The sequence below is a fragment of the Scylla paramamosain genome, chromosome 42, assembly GCF_035594125.1.
Source record: "Scylla paramamosain isolate STU-SP2022 chromosome 42, ASM3559412v1, whole genome shotgun sequence".
NCBI lineage: Eukaryota > Metazoa > Arthropoda > Malacostraca > Decapoda > Portunidae > Scylla > Scylla paramamosain.
Window position 1 is genome coordinate 11,124,101 of NC_087192.1, and position 21,909 is coordinate 11,146,009.

Sequence of the window (21,909 nt, forward strand, 5' to 3'; positions counted from 1 at the left end):
GCCACCTCCTATCACTAATACAATACTCATTACACCTCATCACTTCTACCCATTACTTCTCATCACCATCCACGTCCCCGCTTATTGGCTTCAGCACCCTCATCGCTCTTCCTTTCTGACTATCACCGCCCTAACTATCATGCACGCGTCACAAAACGAGGTTACCGATTCAGGGGGATAAATATAAGTCAGGTTTCTGGTTTTGTGGATAAGCCATGAAAAACAGATGGCAGTTTTTGTTGATAATTATACAGAGTGAAAAAAAAAGGTTGCTGAGAGGACTAGCAAAATACAACCAAATAATCGCAGTTATCATCAAAATTGCATTCTTTATCAGTACTTGATTTTTTAGTCAGAAATTATTTTGGTACAACGTGAAGTGGTTGGGGGTCCAGTGATGAAAATAATAATATTAACAACAACGACAACAACAACAACAACAACAACAACAACAACAACAACAACAACAACAACAACAACAGTAGTAGTAGTAGTAGTAGTAGTAGTAGTAGTAGTACTAGTAGTAGTAGTAGTAGTAGTAGTACTAGTAGTAGTGGTAGTAGTAGTAGTAGTAGTAGTATTGCTAGTAGTAGTAGTAGTAGTAGTAGTAGCAGTAGTAGTAGTAGTAGCAGTAGTAGTAGTAGTAGAAGTAGTAGTAGTAGTAGTAGTAATAGTAGTAGTAGTAGTAGTAGTAGTGGTAGTAGTAGTAGTAGTAGTAGTATTGCTAGTAGTAGTAGTAGTAGTAGTAGTAGCAGTAGTAGTAGTAGTAGCAGTAGTAGTAGTAGTAGTAGTAGTAGTAGTAGTAGTAGTAGTAGTAGTAGTAGTAGTAGTAGTAGTAGTAGTAGTAGTAGTAGTAGTAGTAGTAGTAGTAGTTCTCCGCAATGATGTTTTTCATGCTCTCGCTGGCCTAAACCCTCAGAAGGCTTATGGACCTGATGGGGTCCCTCCTATTGTTTTCCAAAACTGCCTCCGTGCTTGCACCTTGCCTAGTCAAACTCTTTCAACTTTGTCTGTCAACATCTACCTTTCCTTCTTGCTGGAAGTTTGCCTACATTCAGCCTGTTTCTAAAAAGGGTGACCGTTCTAATCCCTCAAACTACCGTCCTATTGCTTTAATCTCCTGCCTATCTATATGAAAATCCTATCTTATAATAATAGTAATAATAATAATAATAATAATAATAATAATAATAATAATAATAATAATGATAATAATTATAATAATAATAATAATAATAATTATTATTATTATTATTATTATTATTATTATTATTATTATTATTATTATTTTTATAATAATAATAATAATAATAATAATAATAATAACAATAATGATAATAATAATAATAATAATAATAATAATAATAATAATAATAATAAGTTTCTGAAGATTCTTAAACATCTATCACTTCACAACATTTGATCTGATTGCCAGTATGGTTTCCGACAAGGCCACTGTACTGGTGATCTTTTGGGTTTCCTTACTGAGTCTTGATCATCCTCTTTTAGAGATTTTGGTGAAACTTTTGTTGTTGCCTTGAACATATCAAAAGTTTTTGATAGTCTGACACAAACCTTTGATTTCCAAACTACCCTTCTACGGCTTCTACCCTTCCCTCTGTACCTTCAGCTCAAGTTTTCCTTTCTGACCGTTCTATTGCTGCTGTGGTAGACGGTCACTGTTCTTCTTCTAAATGCATTAACAGTGGTGTTCCTCAGGGTTCTCTCCTGTTACCCACTCTCTTCTTATTATTCATCAATGACCTTCTAAACTAAACTTCTTGTCCCATCCACTCCTACGCTGATGATACCACCCTGCACTTTTCCACGTCTTTTCATTTTTTTTTTTTTTTTATGTAGGAAGGATACTGGCCAAGGGGAACAAAAATCTAATAAAAAAAATGCCCACTGAAATGCCAGTCCCATAAAAGGGTCAAAGCAGTGGTAAAAAATTGGTGGATAAGTGTCTTGAAACCTCCCTCTTGAAGGAATTCAAGTCATAGGAAGGTGGAAATACAGAAGCAGGCAGGGAGTTCCAGAGTTTACCAGAGAAAGGGATGAATGATTGAGAATACTGGTTAACTCTTGCGTTAGAGAGGTGGACAGAATAGGGGTGAGAGAAAGAAGAAAGTCTTGTGCAGCGAGGCCGCGGAAGGAGGGGAGGCATGCAGTTAGCAAGATCAGAAGAGCAGTGAGCATGAAAATAGCGGTAGAAGACAGCTAGATATGCAACATTGCGGCGGTGAGAGAGAGGCTGAAGACAGTCAGTTAGAGGAGAGGAGTTGATGAGACGAAAAGCTTTTGATTCCACCCTGTCTAGAAGAGCAGTATGAGTGGAACCCCCCCAGACATGTGAAGCATACTCCATGGACGTCCAACACTTCAGGAAGTAAACATTTCACACAGGGAAGCCACAGAACGCCTGACTTCTGATCTTTCTAAAATCTCTGATTGGGGCAGAGCAAACTTACCATTGTTCAATGGCTCAAAAACTCAATTTCTCCATCTATCAACTCGACACAACCTTCCAGGCAACTATCCCCTCCTCTTCAACGACACTCAACTGTCCCCCTCTTCTACATTGAAGATCCTCGGTCTGTCCTTTACATATAATCTGAACGGGAAACTTCACATCTTATCTCAAGCTATAGCAGCTTCTATGAAATTTAGCGTTCTGAGACATCTCCGCAAGTTTTCCTCATCCCCCATCCGTTCATATATGGAGTATGCTTCACATGTCTGGGGTTGTTCCACTCATACCGATTTTCTAGACAGGGTGGAATCAAAAGCGTTTCGTCTCATCAAGTCCTCTCCTCTAACTGACGGTCTTCAGCCTCTCTCTCATCGCCGCAATTTTGTATCTCCACCCCTATTTTCATGCTAACTGCTGTTCTGATCCTGCTAACTGCATGCCTTCCTTCCTCCCGCGGCCTCGATGTACAAGACTTTCTTCTTTCTCTCACCCCTATTCTGTCCACCTCTCTAATGCAAGAGTTAACCAGTATTCTCAATGATTCATCCCTTTCTCTGGTAAACTCTAGAACTCCCTCCTTGCTTCTGTATTTCCTTCAAGGGGGAGGTTTTAACACACTTATCTTTCAATTTTTGACTACCGCCTTGGACCCTGTTCTGGAACTGGCATCTCAGTGGGCTATTTTTTTTTATATTTTTTTATTGGATTTTTGTTGCCCTTGGCCAGTGTCCCTCCTACATAAAAAAAAAGTAGTAGTAGTAGTAGTAGTAGTAGTAGTAGCAGTAATAATAATAATAATTTTATTGTCTTTATCATTATGATCTATGTTTATATCTATCTACTATCTATATACAATGCCGACAGTTCCACACGTGGTGTCACAGACAAATCTCCACACACACTGTTCATTCCCACGCTTAGCTCCGTCAAGCCCCGGTGGAGAGGGACGGTCTCGTGGCCCACCGTACTACATCCTATGATAATAATAATAATAATAATAATAATAATAATAATAATAATAATAATAATAATAATAATAATAATAACAGTAATAATAATGATAATGATCATAATTATAATAATAATGATCATAATAATAATAATAATAATAATAATAATAATAATAATAATAATAATAATAATAATAAAAATGATATTAATAATAATGATAAGGGTGATCATAAAAATAATAATAACAATACTACTACTACTACTACTACTACTACTAATTATTATTATTATTATTATTATTATTATTATTATTATTATTATTATTGTTGCTGTTGTTGTTGTTGTTGTTGTTGTTGTTGTTGTTGTTATTATTATTACTACAACTATTTGTAGCACATAGTAGAAGTAGTAGTAGTAGTAGTAGTAGTAGTAGAAGTAGTAGTAGTAGTAGTAGTAGTAGTAGTAGTAGTAGTAGTAGTAGTAGTAGTTGTTGTTGTTGTTGTTGTTGTTGTTGTTGTAGCAGTAGTAGTGTAATCAAAGTAGTAGTACTAATAGTGTTATAGTATTAGTGGTATTATAACTGCTATCAATATTTTGCGTCAACATGATAAATTTCCCGAAGGTTGGTTTATTCCTGTTGTATTGCGGAATGTATTTATAATGGGATACCATATTCATCTCCTACTAGGTTGCCATTACATTATGTACACATCCTATCTTCGCATGGCATATTTTGATATCTTCCAGTAATAAGTAATCTACTATTTTATGTTCTTATTTCAGTCAAGGATTATCTGGTGTGCTTCACGAATTTTGTGAGACAGTATTCCCTACTATACATACTTTCATGTTCCACTGTTTTTCCTAATCATGATGGGTTCTCAACTTCTTGACTTATCCAAATATCAGAAATCCAACAGTAAACCTTTTACATGCTTTATCCAAGGTGAAGTAAATAAATCCAGCAAAGTCCTAATAAGAAAAGCATTAACACAATATAAGACTTTATTTTGTAATTTTGCCTGTGATCAGCCTTGCCCCCAAAAATAATTAGCCTAGTATTGATAAGAACATGATAGAGAGTTGTCCCACAAAATGTACTTGAGCTTTCCATAACCTGAGTCTCTTGCGCTTTATATTTCTCCTCGGAATCATGCCACATCTGTTTTTCAACTAGCTAAAAACTCCTTCATTAATAGCAAGTGTCAAAATCTTTCATTTAATTCGCCTTGTGACTTCTGGCACTTAGCCAAAAACATCCCCAATTACTTTGCTTCTTCATCTTTCCCTCCTTTATTTCAGCCTGATGGCTCCACTGCCATCTCATCTAAAGCTGAACTCTTCGCTCAGACTTTTGCTAAAAAAATCTCTACCTTGGATGATTCAGGGCTTGTTCCTTCCATCCTCCATCCTCTCACTACTTCATGCTACCCATTAAGATCCTTCGCAATGATGTTTTCCATGCTCTCGCTGGCCTAAACCCTCGGAAGACTTATGAACCTCATAGGGTCTCTTTTGTTGTTCTCTGAAACTGTGCCTCCGTGCTTGCACCTTGCCTACTCAAACTCTTTCAACTCTGTCAACATCTACCTTTCCCTGCTGGAAGTTTGTCTACATTCAGTCTGTTCCTGAAAAGGGTAACCGTTCTAATCCCTTAAACTACCGTCCTATTGCTTTAATTTCCTGCCTTTCTGAATTGTTTTTGAATCTATCCTCAACAGGAAGATTCTTAAAACCTGTCACTTCACAACCCTCCATCTGATCGCCAGTATGGGTTCCGTCATGGCCACTCTATTGGTGATCTTCTGGTTTTCCTTACTGAGTCCTAGTCATCCACTTTTAGAAATTTTGGTGAAACTTTTGCTGCTGCCTTAAAAATATCAAGAGTCTGGCGCAAAGGTCTGCTTTCCGAACTATCTTCCTACGGCTTCTAGCCTTCTTTCTGTAACTTCATCTCTTAGTTTCCTTTCTGACAGTTCTATTGCTGCTTTAGTAGACGGTCACTGTTCTCCTAAATCTATTAACAGTGGTGTTCCTTAGAGTTCGTTCCTGTCACCCGCTCTCTTCCTATTATTCATCAGTGATCTTCTAAACCAAACTTCTTGTCCAATCCACTCCTACGCTGATGATACTACCCTGCACTTTTCCACGTGTTTTCGTAGACGTCCAACCCTTCAGGAAGTAAACAGTTCACGCAGGGAAGCCACAGAACGCCTGACTTCTGAGCTCTCTAATATTTCTGATTGGAACAGAGCAAACTTATCATTGTTTCAATGCCTCAAAAACTCAATTCCTCCATCTATTAACTAGACACAACCTTCCAGACAACTAAACCTTTTTCTTCAGTGACACTCAGTAGTCTTCCTCCTCTACACTGAACATCTTCGGTCTGTCCTTTATTTATAATCTAAACTTGAAATTTCATATCTCATCGCTAGCCAAAATAACTTCTATGAAGTTAGGCGTTCTGAGTGTGAGTTCTGAGATTTTCTCAACCCCTCAGCTGCTAACTCTGTATAGGGGCCTTATCCGTCCATGTATGGAGTATGCTTCACATGTCTGAGGGAGGGGGGTTCCACTCATATCGCTCTTTTAGACAGGGTGGAATTTAAAAGGTTTTCATCTCATCAGTTCCTCTCCTTTAACTGTCTGTCTTCAGCCTCTTTCTCATCGACGCAATGTTGCATCTCTTGCTATCTTCTACCGCTATTTTCATGCCAATTGTTCTTGTGATCCTGCTCACTGCATGCGTCCCCCTTCTACTACGAACTCGCTGCACAAAACTTTCTTCATTCTCTCACCCCTATTCTATTCACCTCTCTAATGCGAGATTTAACCAGTATCCTCAATCATTCATCCCTTTCTTTGATAAACTCTAAAACTCCGTCTTCTTCTGTATTTCCACCTTACAGTAACTTGAACTCTTTCAAGAGGGAGGTTTCAAGACAGTTATCCTCTATTTTTGACTAACGCTTTCGACACTGTTCGGGAACCGGCACCTCAATGGGCATTTCTTTTTTTGTTGTAATTTTTGTTGCCCTTGGCCGGTGCCACTCTTACATAAAAAAAAAAAAAAAAAAACTCAATCGGGAATTAGCTCACCAAAAATAATGTGTTTGTATTTTTATGAAGACAACACATGTTTTAAAAATTTTATATCTAATGTTTCAAGTTCTTTAAGAGTTCTTCAACAACAAATTTCACATGCATAAGTCATTACAGGATGTACCATGGTATTAAATAATTCAAACTGGAGAACAACTGAGGTATGAAACCCCTGGCATTCACTGATAGATTTTTAAATCCATTTGTCTTTTTCGAAATAAGCGGGCGATCATGTTCAGCTGATGGGTGGCCCTAAGTGTGGAATTCCAAAGGTAAGCAAATATCTATCTACCAGTTATGTACCAAAGAAAGAAATAAAGAAGAAAAAAATATAACAAGACACTAATAGAAAATAATGAAGCACTCATAAAAAGGCCTAATAATGTAACAGGTTATATTATTCAGTAGTCACGGAGAGCCCTCAGCAGTATCCATCGTTACATTGGCTCGTGGCTTTTGCTAGGGATGATTCTTCTATAAAATAAAATTTCATTTAGTTCAACACATAGTCCTACTCTCTCTCTCTCTCTCTCTCTCTCTCTCTCTCTCTCTCTCCACAACGGCTTTGGATATAGTATATTATAAAATAATAAGCATAATATTCTTGCACTATTTAGGACTATTCTTTTTTCTCTTTGTTTTATTATTTGATGGAACCTCGTTTCATAAGTACCTCTTCATTACCAAGGATCAGTGATGCATCGTCGGGAAGTGAAACTATTGAGCTCCACTTGTTTATCAGGAAGATGCTCTTCACTGGTTTGTGGCGAAGCTTAGTGTCCAGTATATTTTTTTTCCCTGCACACAGGAAATTTCTCCGTCACTTAATAATTTTCTCCCATTTCTCAGGGTGCTCTTTATATATAGAAGAGTTAAGGGGCGAGAGTGTGTACTAATGCATGCTCTCTCTCTCTCTCTCTCTCTCTCTCTCTCTCTCTCTCTCTCTCTCTCTCTCTCTCTCTCTCTCTCTCTCTCTCTCTCTCTCTCTCTCTCTCGCGTGCATCATATATATATATATATATATATATATATATATATATATATATATATATATATATATATATATATATATATATATATATATATATATATATATACTAATGCATGCATGCTCACATTTTAAAGTTTTCATACAATTTTCCACCATATGGTTAAGAAATTCATCTCTGTTGTGTATAACTCAGCTATCTCCACATAATGAAATTCCAGTATTCTCCACCAGGTTTAGTTATTAACTTTCGCTGACCAACAGGGTTTTAATTTTGTCATGTTGCTTGACCCTGAGGAATGCAGCACCCTACTTCTTGCAACTTTTGGCATATACGGTATATTAAGTGCCGTGATGGCTTCTCTTTTCATGGAGATGCTAGAGAGTGATCATTACTCGCGCATAATAAGTAATAAGTATGTGGATGATGTTCCAGTGGTCACTGATGTGAGAACGAATATCGACAGGCTGAAGGAGAGATTCAGCAGTATTCACCACAAGATACAGTTCACTGTGGAGAAAGAAATGAACGGACAGATTCCTTTTCTCGATGTCCTCCTGGTGAAAACAGGCAATACTGTCTCCTTCAGAGTGTACAGAAAACCAACAAAGACGATTACATACACTTCCTCAGTGCGCATGACACACGGACAAAAAGGGGCGTAGTGATAGGGTTTTTTCTATGAGCTTACCGTGTGTGCAGTGACGCTTACCTAGAGGAGGAAGTGCGGTACATAATTGACGCGTTCACCAAGCTGAGATACCAGGAGGGTCTTCTGGCGGACTTGAAAGGCAAGGCGCGTAGGATTCTTGAAAGGAAGGACAGAGAGAATGAACAAAAGAAGTATCTCATCTTCCCGGAATGCGACTTGACACAGGCACTGGGTGCAGCCCTCCACCACGCTGGCTATAGTGTGGTGACCACCGGAAGGAGAAAGATTGGCGAGATACCTCGTACGAAGCAGAGGAGCAGCCCTGACAGCATAGTATACCAAATACCACCGTGCGGAGGATGCGACTCTAGCTACTTTGGAGAAACAAGCAGGGATTTGGACACCAGGATGAAAGAACACCGTGCGGACGTGAGGCACCACCGCACATCCAGCGCTCTGGTGAACCACGTAGACAAGGCGGGCCATCTGCCTAATTGGAAGGGTGCACCAGGGCCTGGGAAAAAAGAGGCATTGGAGGCATTGTACATAAACATGAACAAAAAATTAAACAAGAAGTCGGGTGATGTGTGGGCGGATTCAGCTGCAGCACTCTGCACCCCAAGGTCACGGGCAGGTGACACGGCGGTCAATTGGCGACCTGTTTTTAGGTGCGGCGCACCGTGAGTTACCACTATCCCAATATAAGGAGGCTCTGGACCGTAGCAAACCCAGTTCCCCTGAAGAAGCTGTAGGCGAAACCGGTCGGAAATAAACTCAACTCCATACACCTGTGTTTCCTCCCACCTCCCCCTCCAACTTGTCTAAATCTCTGAACATTGTTATTGTTATTATTATTATCATTATTATTATTATTATTATTATTATTATTATAATCATCATCATCATCATCTTTGCTATTATTATTATTATTATTGTTATTATTATTATTATTATTATTATTATTGTTATTATTATTATTATTATTTTTATTATTATTATTATTAAAGATAGTAGAACATCGTAGTAGAATTATTATTATTATTATTATTATTATTATTATTATTATTATTATTATTATTAGTAGTAGTAGTAGTAGTAGTAGTAGTAGTAGTAGTAGTAGTGGTGGTGGTGGTGGTGGTATTAGAAGTAGTAGTAGTAGTAGTAGTAGTAGTAGTAGTAGCAGTAGTAGTAGTAGTAAAATATTATTGTTATTATTATTATTATTATTATTAGTAGTAGTAGTAGTAGTAGTATTGGAAGTAGAAGTAGAAGTAGTAGTAGTAGTAGTAGTAGTAGAAGTTGCCATCTTAGAAACAAGTTATAGCAGAAGTTTTCAGTTGTCATCCACACCTGAAATAAATGAGACAGTAAAAGATTGTAATATCCTTAAGAACAACGCTATGATTCTGAGGTGGAATCTAGAAAATTTGAACAAATATAGCATGCTAAGACGTACTTTAAAAGAAAAATGTAAAGAAGTCCACAACCAAGATTGGGGGGGATAAAATCAACACAATAATAAAAAATACAAGTACTGATACTAAAACTTTTTGGAACAAAAAGGGAAAAAAAACACCATACATTCAATTTGTAAGAAGGCCGGTGATGGTGAAAAAAAAAAAAAAAATTATACAAATAAATAAAAATGCAAGTTAATGGAGAAAACTTGGAAAGATACACTAAGGATTACTGATGAAAAAAAAAAAAAAAAACGGAATTTTGATGCTCCACACACTGAACATATTAACTCCTACAATATGTAATGAAACAGAGTCAGTCCGCATAATGCAGCAATGCTTCAAAAACTAAACTATGAAGTCTTACACCAGAAAAATAGAAGTTGAGGATATCAAAAGATTCATAAGAAGATCAAAGAAAAAACACCAGGCAACTCAAGAATCAATAAAACAGTATTAGAAAAACGCACAGATAAGACATTACTACAATTAGTGAATATCTACAACGCTTCCTACTCTGCAGGATATTTTCCAACAAGTAAGAAGGCAATCATAAAATTCATCCCTAAATCATGTTAGACTACTATAACCCTATAAATTACAGGGCAATTTCACAGCCAGAGGTTCCTGGGAAATTATATGAAAGAATTATCTTAAATCCAACACTTTTTTATTAAAACATAACATAATGAAAGACAGACAACACGGTTTCAGAGAAAAGCGAGGGACAACAACAGCTATTACTATAATATATGAAACTATCGCCAACACTTTAGCGGGTAAAACAAGTTTACGTAGTATAACGGGACATAGCCAAAGCGATCGATCGAGTATGGCATAATGGCCTCAAATATAAGACACTCCAACTGAAACTACCTGACTTTCTTGAAAAAACCTTATGTAACTTCCTAGATAACAGGGAAACTAAGATCTCTATAGGGAACGACTGTAGCAACATCATACACCTCCAAAGCGGTGTCCCACAAGGAAGCTTGTTGTCTTCGACCTTGTACAGCCTATACACAAACAATATGCTATGGAAATAATCACCTCGCCTAATAAATCGAAGAACATGATGAATATAAAAGTTGAAAGGGAAATAAACAGGAACAATCACTTTGAAAAATTATGGAAAATAAAGACCAAAGAAAAAAGGTTCAAGATTGCACAACGAAGACCCCAAATACTGGCAGTCAACGACAAACCAGTCAATACTAGTACAGAAGGAAAGTTGCTGGGGTTAAAGGTACAGTGCACAGGCTTTGTCGGACATGCAGTTACCACGAAACATACAGGATGTGTAGTCCTGTCAAAGTTAAAAAGATTTCAAAATCTAACACCAAAATTAAAGGCAACGTTAGTAAACACAACTAATTTTAATATTAGAGTACCCTCCAGTAACACTTTGTTCAGCATCCGAAGGATAAATGAAAAATCTACAAAGAAGAGGCAGTAGGCACCTGCCGAAACGATAATTACTCCCAGTGAGGTCTAAAGCACTGGATGCTGTGAACTTATCATTAAACCCAGCTGTGACCTCACTGAACTTTTCCCTTTGTGTCTCACAATACAAGGGGGCAGTCACAGCCTGCCCTCTAAAGACAACTCTCTTCCCCCAAACAAAACTACAAGCACCTAATAACACAAACACACACACACACACACCCTTGACTGAAAAATTCAAAATTGTTATGGCGACTCCTACACCAGCCTCGGAGTCCCCATCTGAGGAGGGAACCAGAAATGTTCCCAGATCCGACTGCTCTTCTGATAACGACCCTAAGTGTCTTGACACGCCCCCCCCTCAACTTTTTCTTCATTAATTAGACATTCGAGGTCTAATATCTAATTTTCAATCTCTAGAACACCATTTCTCCTCTTCTAAACCTCATCTTCTTTTTTCACTGAAACTAAGGTGTCTGAGGCAACTGACAGTAGCCCCTTTTCTGTTCCCTCCTACTTTCTTTATCCTAATTTTCAGTTCAAAGCTGGATGTTGCGTTTATGTGCTTAACGACTTAACCTGCTCTCGTGCCCACGCTCTTGAATCTTCCGAGTTTTCCACCATCTGACTAACAGCTTGTTCTCGTGCTATATTTGATAGAGAGGTGGCTCACAGAAGGTACTTAAGCCTTCCATCTGACTACGACAACAGAGTCACTCGCAAACTAAATTAATCTGTGCTGTATACCTCTCACCTAACTCCTCTGACTATAAGAAATTCTTTGACTAATTAACTTCCAAAGTGGAGCACATTCTGACTGTCTTCCCTTTTGCAGAGATCTCCATTCTTGAAGACTTCAATGTTCACCACCAGCTTTGGCTTTCCTCTCCCTTCACTGACCATCCTGGTGAACTAGCCTTCAACTCTGTTTTCCTTCTCGATCTAGAGCAACTAGTGGAACACTCAACTCGTATTCCTGACCGTCTTGGAGATACTCCCAACATTCTTGACCTTTTCCTGACCTCTAATCCTTCTGCATATGCTGTCATCCTCTCTTCTCTGTTGGGCTCCTCCGATCACAATCTCATATCTGTATCTTGTCCTATCTCTCCAATCCCTCCTCAGGATCCCCCTGAGGGAAGATGACTTTGGCGTTTTGCTTCTGCTAGTTGGGGAGACCTTAGGAGGAATTTAGCTGATTTTCCTTGGAATAACTACTGCTTCCGTGTCAGAGACCCGTCATTGTGTGCCGAGCGCATAACAGAGGTGATAGTGTCTGGCATGGTGGCGTACATTCCTCACTCTTTTTCTCGACCTAAACCTTCCAAACCTTCGTGCTATACTTGATAGAGAGGTGGCCCACAAAAGGTACTTAAGCCTTCCATCACCAGAACCTCATGCACTTTATATTTCTGCCCGGAACCATGCCAAGTTTCTTCTCCAACTAGCCAAAAACTCCTTCATTAACAGAAAGTGTCAAAATTTTACAAGATCTAACTCCTCTCGTGACTTCTGGCATCTAGCCAAAAATATCTCCAATAACTTTGCTTCTTCTTTTTTTTCCTCCTTTCAACCACATGGCACCAGTGCTATCCTTTCTATCACTAAAGCTGAACTCTTCGCTCAAACCTTTGCTAAAAACTTTTTGCAATGATGTTTTCCATATCCTCTCTGGCCTAAACCCTCGGAAGGCTTATGGACCTGATGGGGTCCCTCTGAAACTGTGCCTCCGTGCTTGCATCTTCCCTGGTCAAACTCTTCAGCTCTTTCTGTCAACATCTACCTTTCCTTCTTGCTGGAAGTTTGTCTACATTCACCCAGTTCCTAAAAAGGGTGACCGTTCTAATCCCTCAACCTACCGTCTTATTGCTTTAATTTCCTGCCTATCTATGGTTTTTAATCTATCCTCAACAGGAAGATTCTTAAACATCTATAACTTCACAACCTTCTATCTGATCGCCAGTATAGGTTTTGTCAAGGCCGCTCTACTGGTGATCTTCTGGCTTTCCTTACTGCGTCTTGGTCATCCTTTTTTAGAGATTTTGGTGAAACTTTTATTGTTGTCTCGGATATATCAAAAGCTTTTGATAGAGTCTGGCACAAAGCTTTGATTTCCAAACTACCCTCCTACGGCTTCTATCCTTCTCCCTGTAACTTCATCTCAAGTTTCCCTTCTGACCGTTCTATTGCTGCTGTGGGAGACGGTCAATATTCTTCTCCTAAATCTATTAACAATGGTGTTCCTCAGGGTTCTGTCCTGTCACCCACTCTCTTCTTATAATTCATCAATGACCTTCTAAACCTAACTTCTTGTCCTATCCACTCCTACGCTGATGATACCACCTTACACTTTTCCACATCTTTTCATAGACGTCCAACACTTCGGGAAGTAAACATTTCACGCAGGGAAGCCACAGAACGCCTGACTTCTGATCTCTCTAAAATTTCTGATTGGGGCAGAGCAAACTTGGTATTGTTTAATGCCTCAAAAACTCAATTCCTCCATCTATCAACTCGACACAATCTTCCAGACAACTATTCCCTCTTCTTCAATGACACTCAACTGTCCCCCTTTTCTACACTGAACATCCTCAGTCTGTCCTTTACTTATAATCTGAATTGGAAACTTCACATCTCATCTCTAGCTAAAACAGCTTCTATGAAATTAGGTGTTCTGAAACGTCTCTGCCAGTTTTTCTCATCCCCCCAACTGCTAACTCTGTACAAGGGTCTTATCCGTCCATGTATGGAGTATGCTTCACATGTCTGGGGGGGTTCCACTCATACTGCTCTTCTAGACAGGGTGCAATCAAAAGCTTTTCGTCTCATCAACTCCTCTCCTCTAACTGACTGTCTTTAGTCTCTCTCTCACTGCCGCAATGTTACATCTCTAGCTGTCTTCTACCGTTATTTTCATGCTAACTGCTCTTCTGATCTTGCTAACTGCATGCCTCCCCTCCTCCCGCGGCCTCGCTGCACAAGACTTTCTTCTTTTTCTGACCCCTATTCTGTCCACCTCTCTAACGCAAAAGTTAACCAGTATTTTCAATCATTCATCCCTTTCTCTGGTAAACTCTGGAACTCCCTACCTGCTTCTGTATTTCCACCTTCCTATGATTTAAATTCCTTCAAGAGGGAGGTTTCAAGACACTTATCCATCAATTTTTGACTACTGCTTTGACCCTTTTATGGGACTGGCATTTCAGTTGGCATTTTTTTTATTGGATTTTTGTTGCCCTTGGCCAGTGTCCCTCCTACATTAAAAAAAAAAAAAATGTGGGTACTGATGGGAACGAAGTAGCAGACAGTGAGGCCACTGACAGAGGACACAGGACCGACCAACAATTAATGTCCCTCTTAGTTTTCAACAGATTAAAAGACTGGCAAGGTCGGCGACTACACAAAAAAAAAAAGAGAGTTGCGGAGAGATGCTGAGGCGCATTCCGCCACGCTCAAATGGATGGCGCTAGCAACCGACGGCAAGCTACTATCACTACGAAGCTTAGTCACAAGGAATGATAGAGTAAGCATTTATTAATTACGCTTTGGCTTCCCCGTAGTCAAGTCGCTCGGCGAGGACTACGATGGAGAACCTTGCAGGCGCTTCGGGGTCTTTACGGAGGAACCTCTCGTCCACTATTTACTGGACTGCGAAGCAACGGACCCCCCTCAGGTAACGAGGCACGGCTACGCAGACAACAGCGACAGACGGACATCCGCAGCGAGACTTGTGAGGTACGTAACCGATGACTACGAGGCACTAATGCAATACACACGTACGTACGAACCCCTCAGGTAGTACACAGTCATAGACGGGACACAGATAGCCCCGAGTTATGGTCACTACCCCAACTTTCAACTTGTGATGGGCTGTGATCAGCTTGGGACCCCGTTAGTATGTGACCAACATCGGGAACTAAGTACCTGGGGTCACAACTGGTGGGAGCAATACCACTGTGTGCAGCGCCCTTCAAAAGGAAGTACACAAATGTAGTGGTGTGACCGGAGCTGGGACCTGATTGACTGCTGCCTTCATCGAAAGCGCCAGGTAATGCCACCCCAACCCACAGCAGTCTCACTGTGCTCTCATTTTTTTTTTTTTTTACTCTAAAAAAACTTTTTCTACTCTACCTAAAACTTTCCTTTCTTGGTTCGGATGAAGCCACGATAACTCAATGACTCCTTTGCTTTACAAAGGCCTCCTTCCGCTTGCCCTGCTGCTAAACTTTCACTTCTACAGTCCACTCTCCTTCTTATTTATTCCCACTACACTTTTCACCGTGGTTCTGATGAGGCCACTATAACCAAATGGCTCCTCTGTTTTCCAGAAGTACTCTTCTGCTGACACTGCTATGACCCTTTATACTCTGACAGTCCACTCTGTTCTAGCATATTCCTTTCTATCTCACACTATAACTATTATACCGGGGTTCGGACGAGGCCACTATTATGAAAATGAACCTGCTACTCTAGAGAGGCACTCTAGCACTTTACAGTTGCTACAGACTTGCCACCTCTAATAATCCTCTCCGTTCCGCTCGCCTCTTCAGATTATCTGGGGGTTCGGAAACCCCGTTAAACTGTAGGTCCCTCCGCTCTACAAAGTACTTCTTCCCTTTTTCACCCTTTAACAAATGTTCAAAACACTATTGCTCTCCGACTTCCTTCACTCACTTTCCATACCACCAATCCGGAGGATGCCCGACCTTGGGGCGTGTGCGCGTCCATGACAGTGACACACAGAAATAGCACAAGAGACGGGCAATTTATAACCCGTGTGGGGCTTTGTTCCTCACCAGTCAAGAAGAAGAAACGGAGCCACCTCAGTTTCCGTGAAGTTTCCTGCGAACGGGGGTAAACTCACCTCCTAACACCTGTTTCTTCTTACCTCCTCCAACTTGTCTGAATATTTAAGCATTATTATTATTATTATTATTATTATTATTATTATTATTATTATTATTATTATTATTATTACTAAAACTATTATTATTATTATTTCCGTGCAGCACTGACAAGCGCACTGGTCTCTCAATGGAGAGGTTTTTAGACTCAAATACAGGCCCAGGACAACCTGTGGGGTGTCTTTCTTCACGCTGCAGCAGCTGCTCTCCTGACAGTGAGGAGGTGCAAGGCATAAGGCGGCGAGTTATATCCTTTTTTTTCAGCGAAGGCGAAATGTTAGCAATGCTAGACTAGCTCCCTGTTATTTAAACATGCTGAGTGTGTGTGTGTGTGTGTGTGTGTGTGTGTGTGTGTGTGTGTGTGTGTGTGTGTGCTTCTAGTACGAGATCAGGAACTGTCTACAAGAGATTACCTTTGTATATATGTATGTATGTATGTATGTATGCATGTATACTCGTATAAATCATAGTCACTGTCGCTGCTATTGTTGTTGTTATTGCTGCTTTCATATCATCAATTAAATACATACTACAGCAAAAACGAAAAGCGTATGCAGCCTCAACACTTAAAAGCTTTTCCAGCAAATAATAATCTGCGCCATAAATTACAGCTGATTTGCTATTATCTCCTGGAAGAATGTTCTCATTAGGTAGCGAGAGCAAGGCTGAATCTCCTGGCCGCAGCTCCCAACCCTCGCCTTAATGGGAGATTCGCAGGTGCGGAAAAGTTATATTAGAGCCAATTAAAAGGAAGGGGAAGGGATTACAGCAGAAGTGTTGATGGTGCAAGTGGTGGTGACGGTGGTGCAGGAAATTAATGTTTACAATTTTATTCGTCAAGAGAGCTGCAAGACACAAATCAGAGCGGGAAGAGAAATCTAGTGTGAGGGTCCACTTTCTCTCTCTCTCTCTCTCTCTCTCTCTCTCTCTCTCTCTCTCTCTCTCTCTCTCTCTCTCTCTCTCTCTCTCTCTCTCTCTCTCTGTTTATTTCTTACGCCTTTCCGTTCCCTGCACCTAGTCCTTTCTTTCTTTGCAAAGTCCTTTCTCTCACTGTTTTTCCATCTCCTTAGCACTTTTTCCAACAGGTATTTCTTCTCCAGCGTCCCGGTCTATCCTGCCCTCCTTCCATAGTCTCTATTTTTATCCCCTCTTTCTCTTGCTGTCCTCCTGTCCTCCCTTCCTCCTTCCCGTCCCTGTTTCCGTACACCAGTCACCGCCGAACCGAGCGCGAGCCATTGAATTGGAGATAACCCGATTTACTCTTAGCGGCGGCGGGAAGACGCAGACGGAACAGTGACATCTTGGGAGGGGAGAGAGGAGGACAGGAAGGACAGGAAGGAAGGCGAGATAAAGCGTAAGGACAAGGGTACGGAATGGAGAACAAGTAAATGAGAAAAGAAGTGAAGGTTGAAGTAAAGGAGGGACAGCAAAGATAGGGGGGAATGGAGGGGAGGGAGGGAAAGAATGTGGGTAGAAAATAAGGCGTGAGAAGATAGAAGGCAGGGAGGAAAGGTTCAGTGAGGGACGAATGAAGGACAGGGAAGGGCAGATGGAAGGGAGGAAACACGCAGGAATGGAGTGGGTGCATGGGCGGGAGAGATGAAGGAGGAATTCAGGAAGGTAGAGGAAAGGCAAGATTTGCGTTGTGATGGACTAGGTGGAGGGAGGGCAAGAAATTGTGTGCATGCTGATCATTGCGGGCACGTGCGCAGACACACGCCCACATACACAGGTCCAAACAGACGGACAAAGAAAGTATACATATCAATACTTCCCTTAGTTTCCCTGCCTCCCCCCCCCAAAAAAAAAAGAAAAAAAAAACAATAATAATAATTAATTAATTAAAATAAAATAGAAAATAAAATAAATAAATAAATAAATGAAATAGTAAAATCTACATTACTAACACAGAAAACAACGAAACAACAAGGGCGATAGCAACTAAACAAAGACAGCTGTTCCCATGAGTCAATACTTCCATGAAATAGGGAGAAATTATCACTAAAATATAGTCTGAAAGTGTATCCCACAACACCGTGATTGAAAGCTAATATTTTGCCTCCAGTAGTGAGCCGTGCAGACCAGCGCAACGACCTTACAACTCTGTGAGGTATGGACATAAAAACTGCTCTGATGGTATCATGCATGAGGAAAATAACGCCAGATAGATAATTATGATTGTTTCGTAAAATAATAATGCAATAGCTGATACATTAATATTGAAATGTGTTAATATTTTCATTGTTGTTTTTTAAGCAAATAAGCAAAAATGGGAAACTGATGTTAGTTACAATGACTGACAACAACAACAATAACCAAAATGCAAGAATAACAACAATAGCGATGAAAAAAAAGGAAAACAAAAACAAAAGCAGCTGCATTATCATACGCCGCTGCAAAATAAAAATAAAACTAGCAACAGTAGCAGCAATAACAGCAACAACAACCATAATTAAGACGACAGCAACAAAATCACCACCACTACTAACAACAACAACAATAACACACACACAAAAAAAAAAAACAGGCAACAAAATACGGGAGCGGCAAGTCTCGGGGCCACACCACCACACAAAGTTCAATTAACCAAGACACGAGTGGGCTGAGAAAGTGGTCGTGCTGGTGGAGGTAAAGAGAGGGAGAACTTGGTGATATAAAGGTAGTGGTGGAGCTGAAACCCATGGCGTTGGTGGAAGGTGGTGGAAATGGTATAGTGGTGGTGGCGGTGAAGTATTCTGCTTTTCCACCATGGCAGTTTAGTGAAGGTTTGGGTTGGGATGGGTGTGGTGGAAGTATTGGTCGTGGTAGAGGAGCAGGAGGTGAAGGGCCCAGTACAATGTGTTCAAGGTGAAGACAGTTGGTTAATGGACTGGCCATTGACCTAAGTCACCTCCCCGCACACAAATGGACGCATGTGTACTGATGGACGGGAGAGAGACTCGGTAGTGTGTGTGTGTGTGTGTGTGTGTGTGTGTGTGTGTGTGTGTGTGTGTGTTTGCTCGCGCGCACGAGAGGATGGATGCAGCGGTGGGTAGTGGGTACACATGGGGGTGATGGAGCGGGCTGTTTGTCAAGGCGGCAAACATTATTTATTTTCAACATGCAGCGATAAGATAAATTTGCCACATGACCCTCTCCCTTCCTCCTTCCCTGTCTCCCTCTTGCCCTGCCCCCCTGAAATCACAGTGCAGGAGAACTGGCCCAGGCAGCGGCCAGACCAACACTAACCGGCGGGGTGGCTTGATGGTTGGATTTATACATTCCCGACATATTTTCGTCCGCTGATCAAAGGGACACCGCTACCTAATTGCGCCCCGTGACAAAAGGAGGTTAATGAAAAGGGATCTGGCACGCCCAATGAGCCACTGTGACTCCAATATAAATTGTTAGCTATACATCCAGAGGGGAAAAAATAGTAATTAACTGTATAAACGAGTGAGAAACATCCCCTCAATATACCCTCTCTGCCCCCCTTTAAAAAAAATAAATAAAATATATATATATATATATATATATATATATATATATATATATATATATATATATATATATATATATATATATATATATATATATATATATATATATATATATATATATAATAAATCATCATCTCTCTGCCTACCTTTTCCCCCTAAAAAAAAAAAAAACAGGCAATGATAAAGCCATAGCGCTGCATATTTACACGCTTTATAATTCAGTTTGTGTGTACTACCCTAATTGTATTGACATAATTGTATTTTTACAGTCGAGATCGTTATACCTATTCTAATAATATTATACGATATATCAAACGCTATTTTAAATTTATGCATATTTCTAGCGTACGTACAGCTCGCAATAGATTACACAAGTCAATAGCTGTAGTGGGAAACTTACTTTTCGTATAACTCTCTTTTCTCATATCGTTAACATTTAATGATTTACTTTATTATCGTCTAATTACTTATATATGTGTGTGTGTGTGTGTGTGTGTGTGTGTGTGTGTGTGTGTGTGTGTGTGTTTGATCTGTTTGTTGAGGCTGTGCAATAGTTTCTGTCATCTGGTTTCCGTTTCTCTTAAACAACTGTACACTGGTAGCATGTGTCAACTTTTTTCATCTTTACTGTAGTCTTTGAAGATTTACACTTGCTTGGCACTTTATAGTTTATATATATATATATATATATATATATATATATATATATATATATATATATATATATATATATATATATATATATATATATATATATATATATACTGTACACTGGTAGCATGTGTCAACTTCTTTCATCTTTACTGTAGTCTTTGAAGATTTACAATTGCTTAGCGCTTTATAGTTTATATATATATATATATATATATATATATATATATATATATATATATATATATATATATATATATATATATATATATATATATATATATATATATATATATATATATATATATATATATATATATATATATATATATATATATATATATCCACGCACTCCGTATATGCTCTTCGCTTATTCGCTGACGTTTCTTTATGAAAAAAAAAAAGTTATCTTGCTAACAAAATCGGTATGAATTAATAATTGCTGAAGCCACATACCCGACGCTGATTTTATACAAGCTAGCTCTATATAGGCACACATGCTTCTTACCTCCTTGCGTACGTGCTTATGTAATTCTCAAGATGTATTGTATTTCTCCCACGTCTTCATGTTGCTGTCATCTTTTAGTTGAATATCGGGCATATGCTGCTTTACATTTCGTTTTTTATCATATGACTTTGACTGCAATTCATCATAATTTTCTACGATTAAGAGGTTTCATTTCCCACTTCGTCGACGTCAGTACAGACCTATACATTCTAAATACATCTCAGGTGAATACATCGGTAAATGTAGCAAAGTAACTATGCGTTTTGACATCATTCAACATTCAGAGATGGATAATCTGCTTACATGAATTATCCATACAGCGAATGAAACTGACACCAGAACGAGAGTCTAAAGCACTGGCCTCACACGCTATAATAACACAAACGCATGCTTTTTCATTATACACCTATCTACATGATGCTAGGAACGTGAGTAATCTTAAAGTTTTTCCCTATTTTTTTTTTTAAAGTTTCGAAATAATCGCTACCGTGAAACAGTCTAGATTAATTATTTATGTGTTATTAATACAACAACGTATTTCTTGTACTTTAACTGAAAACACTACAGCATCAGTTAACTTTCAAAGGTGGATTTTCTAGCTCTAAACACTTTCCTGCCAATAAGTTGTCTTTCAGCCTGTTCAGCCGGTCTCTTCGCGATACATTTCCATGAGAGCTCACGCTCAACATTCGTTAACGAAATTGTTATGTAGCTCAGTGGGTTTTTCCTCTTCTATTTCTTTCTTTTCACGTTATTGTTTAGGCATGAACACAAAACATGTATTGGCGTTTTATTATCCATCCTGTATTGTACTCCGATTACATGCTCAATTTTGTCAGATTAGTGGGTGTCACATTCATGGATGAGATGTCCTGTTGAAACAAGTTAATGGACAGCATAGCCTACCTTGCAGGCGAGTATGTACAAGATCAGTAGTAACCAAGGAACGTATAAGATTATGTAGAATCCTTGGTAGCAACGAAGCAATCACTGCGTCAACTTGAAGGTGAACTGTTTAGATGCCCAGGATTTAAAAGTGGAAGAGCTATATACTACGGTAACAATTGAACTAGCTGTGAAGGAGGTTAAGGATGGTGACTCCATACCAACAATAGGTAAAAAATACCACATGCAATTCTCTCTTCTAAGGAAGCACACCAAGATGAATGAAAATGAAGAACTTATCAAAGACGACGTGTGTGTGTGTGTGTGTGTGTGTGTGTGTGTGTGTGTGTGTGTGTGTGTGTGTGTGTGTAACCCCAAGGAATGGACCTGGATTGAAACAAGGAGTAGGACG